This window comes from Mandrillus leucophaeus, unplaced genomic scaffold, assembly GCF_000951045.1.
Source record: "Mandrillus leucophaeus isolate KB7577 unplaced genomic scaffold, Mleu.le_1.0 Scaffold223, whole genome shotgun sequence".
NCBI lineage: Eukaryota > Metazoa > Chordata > Mammalia > Primates > Cercopithecidae > Mandrillus > Mandrillus leucophaeus.
Genome location: NW_012102288.1, coordinates 2,279,765 through 2,283,778, shown reverse-complemented (window position 1 = coordinate 2,283,778; position 4,014 = coordinate 2,279,765). Strand labels below are relative to the sequence as shown.

Here is a 4,014-nt window from a genome sequence, read left to right as displayed (position 1 = left end):
TTTTACCTCTGAACTAACAGCATGTTAGAGTTCTAGTTCCTTTAAATATTTGGCAACTTTTGGTATGGTTAGTGTGTGGTGGTATTTTATTACAGTTTTAATTTCCATTTCCCTAATGACTATTGGTGTTGCCTGTCTTTCATGTGCTTATTTCCCATCCGTCTACCTTCTTTAGTAAAGTGTCTGTTCAAGATAAGCCACATTGTGCACCATAAAATGTCTCCATGCTCTCTGGTCTCGGCTGCAGAAGCGAGATGACGAAGGGAACGTCATCGTATGGAAAGCGTCGCAATAAGACGCACACATTGTGCCGCCGCTGTGGCTCTAAGGCCTACCACCTTCAGAAGTTGACCTGTGGCAAATGTGGCTACCCTGCCAAGCGCAAGAGAAAGTATAACTGGAGTGCCAAGGCTAAAAGACGAAATACCACCGGAACTGGTCGAATGAGGCACCTAAAAATTGTATACCGCAGATTCAGGCATGGATTCCGTGAAGGAACAACACCTAAACCCAAGAGGGCAGCTATTGCAGCATCTAGTTCATCTAAAGAATGTCAACGATTAGTCATGCAATAAATGTTCTGGTTTAAAAAAAAAAAAAAAAGTCTCCGTAAGTTTAAAAGGATTTAAGTCATACAAAGTATGTTTTCGGATCACAGTGGTATTAAATTAGAAATCAATAACAGAATGATATCTGAAAAATCCCCAAATATTTGGCCCCAGTGTTGCTGTTAAGAAATCTGCTGCTAAATCTTCTTGTACCTTTGGAGGAGATATGCTCTTTTTTTCCTGGAAGCTTTTAGTATTTTCTCTTTCTCTTTGTTCTTCAATGTGCAACGCTCTTTCTACATTCTTAATCTCTCCTATTGGGCATGCAACCCTTTCCATCTGACTTCTTTTATCTTTAATTTAGAGATATTTGTTTTTATTGTAATCTTAAATATTTGCTCTCTCTTTATTTTCTCTTCCTTTGGACTCCTGTCTTCAAGATGTCAGCATGTCTACTTTTATGCTCCATGGTACTTAACTTTTTATTTCTGTATTTCTCTCATCTTTTTTTCTGCCTTCTGAGAGATGTCCTCAGTCTGATCTTTCAGTTTTACAATTTTTCCTTTGGCTGCATTCAGCTTGCTATTTATCTCATCTAGGAGTCACTTGGAAGCATAATTTTTTATACTTAATCTATGTATAACATCTGTCTTTCTTTATGACTTTTTTCCTGCTTCCTGTTACCAGTAGCTTTTTGACAATATTGGTTGTGCTTATTTTGTTTCATTTTTTTGAGACAGTCTCACTCTGTCACCTAGGCTAGAGTACAGTGGTGCAATCTCGGCTCACTGCAAACTCCACCCCACTGGTTCAAGCGCTTCTCCTGCCTCAGCCTCCCGAGTAGCTGGGATTACAGGTGCCTGCCACCATGCCTAACTAATTTTTCTATTTTTAGTAGAGATGGGTTTAACCATGTTGGCCCGAGTGGTCTTGAACTCCTGACCTCAAGTGATCTGCCTGCCTCGGCCTCCCAAAGAGCTGGAATTATAGGCGTGAGCCATCGTGCCCAGTGTGGTTGTGCTTATTTTAAATTCTTAATTTGTTTGTTCCAGTACTTCTGCTTGATATTGTGTATGTTCAGTGTGTGTTTTTCTTTTTACAGTGGTTCTAACCTCAGGTATTTTAAGCTGTGAGCTGATATTTCCCTGGAGTTATCAGGTACCAACGTGACATGCCAATACCAGGCCCTACTTTCTGTCTTCTTTGTGGTTTTAAGATTAAGGAGTTGAGTCCTAGGGAGTCCCTTAGGTGTTGGAACTATAGTCAACAACCCTTCTGTTGCCCCTCCACTAGGCATTACTCTGCTACGGATTCTCCTCTAAAGCCTTTGAAAGGGAGATGGTAGTCATCTCATAAGTGATCCATCATCTACCACACGTGAGGAGGACTGAAGGAGTGAGTGCTCAGGGGAGCTGCTCAGCCTCCCCTTTTCAGCGTGGGTGATTGCTGCTGCCTCCTGACTCAGTGGTTATGGGACAGGCAATGGTCCACAGGAAAGAGGAGAGAGAAGGAGAGCAGAACCTAGCAGTACTCTACCTATTATTCTAACTCTGCATTCCTCCCCACCCAAAGTTTATGATGGCCTTTAGTCTCTCCAGGGGTTTCTTACAGTTTTTTCCTAGAGCTGATTCCCCAGGGCATCTGTGGCCTGTGCCTGATCTTGTCTGTACTTCAGGGGCCAGCAGTGGGGGATAGGTTACTGAAAGCTTTTGAGTTTTGCTGTGAGAAGATTAATCTTTCAACAGAGTGCAATAAAAGGAGGGAGGAAACCATGTTACTACTCTAAGTAAGCAATAATGGAGATCTGGATTAATAGTTTGTATGTTGAAGTGAAATGATTTCTTTTTAAGTATAAATGATTTATTTGTTAGTTGAGCTCAAGCTTGAAGAAGCTGCTCTTTTATTTTGCTTTTTTTTTTTTTTTCTTACATATGTTTATTCTTAGCCTTTTCTTTTCTTCTCTTTTCTTTTCTTTTGCAGTGAATTCTGCAAACTAAGCAGTGGAAGAATGTCAAGATGTTACAGTGAAAAAAGGAAGCTAAATGAGGCCAGATTGGAGAGCAAATTGTTATTATTTAAAACTTATGGACCACCTCGAATATGTATAAGAAAATACAGAAACATGACTCCTTTCATATAACAGCTAACATTTTCAGGAAGTATACACCACATTTCTGTGTGTGTTTTACTCCACATACTGCCAATATTTAAACTTGGTTAGTTTGAGGAATTTTCTCTTATTAGTTTTCTTTTTCTCAACTTGTTTTTTAAAGAGTGGTTCTCTTTCTTTTTTTAATTTTGTTTCTTTTTTCTTTCCTCTTTTTAAAAATAAAAATAGATACTATGAACAAATATCATTGCATATGTTCCTATTACTGGGTTGAAAGTTGGTAACTGAAACACTACCTTTATTCTGTGATTTTTCTAAAAGCAGGCTGGATGAAATATTTGTTATCCTTTTGCAATTGTTCAGTGTGTTTGTCTCTCCACAGAATGGTAACTGGCTGATCTCCATTTTCATTTCAGGCTAAAATCAAGGAAATCAATTTGAACTGTAGAATGCAAGTTTTATGTTAATTACAAACATATGAAAAATGTTCAGTTTTAAGTAAGACGATGTTGCTTATTTTTTCCCCTGTTTTTTATGCCTCTAATTCTGCTAGAAATCATATGTAAAAAGAATTTTGTGAACTGCGTAAGAATTCTCATAAAATGCTGATGGGAATGTAACTTCTGCTGACCATGAAGGATACTTATAGATACAGTGTAGCTACTCCCCCTATGCCCCCACTCCCACCATATATCAGTGGTTCTCAAACTTTAGCATGCATTATAATCACCCAGAGAGTTCGTCAAAAAAGGGATTGCTGGGTTCCACCTCCAGAGTTTCTGATTCAGTAAATCTGGGGCAAGGTTTGATAATGTGCTTTCTAACAAGTCCCCAAGTCATAGTGACACTACTAGTCCAGGGACCAACTCTGAGAACCGCTGCCACATCCCAATATTTCTCAGTACTGACTGCACTTGGGGATTTTAAAGAGAATACGACTGCCAAAAATTACCAGTGCTCAGGTCTGTTCCCACTGATTCTGATTTCATTGGTTGGGAAAGAGGCCAACCAATTAAATTGGTTGTACTTTATAAAAGTTCTTCAGGAGATTCTAAGGTATACTTAGGGTCAAGAAGCACTTCCTTATACTCAATCTCCATGCGTCATCCAGAGAAACTCTTGTAGTTTCTGCTCCACCTTTCATTAAAGCCTTCAATGTTAAGATATTATCAAGGTATTTTTATATAGATTGGGATGCCTGTTAGTCTTGGTCACCACCAAAATGTAAGTCACTAAGTATTTATCCTCTCCCTTACTTTTACTATTTCTCCATGATTTCTCCCCACTAATCCATACCTGCTCCTACTTTGCCTTCCACCGTGAGTAAAAGTTCCTTGATGCCTCCCCAGAAGCAGA

At 39.1% G+C, this 4,014-nt stretch overlaps 1 pseudogene across 1 annotated transcript; it reads left to right on the top strand.

Annotated features, from left to right (window-relative positions):
- Window positions 1-227: 227 nt before the first annotated feature.
- LOC105540596 lies at window positions 228-587 on the top strand (annotated as a pseudogene). Its single transcript, XR_001006216.1, has one exon. The product of XR_001006216.1 is annotated as a 60S ribosomal protein L37 pseudogene (transcript).
- Window positions 588-4,014: the final 3,427 nt, after the last annotated feature.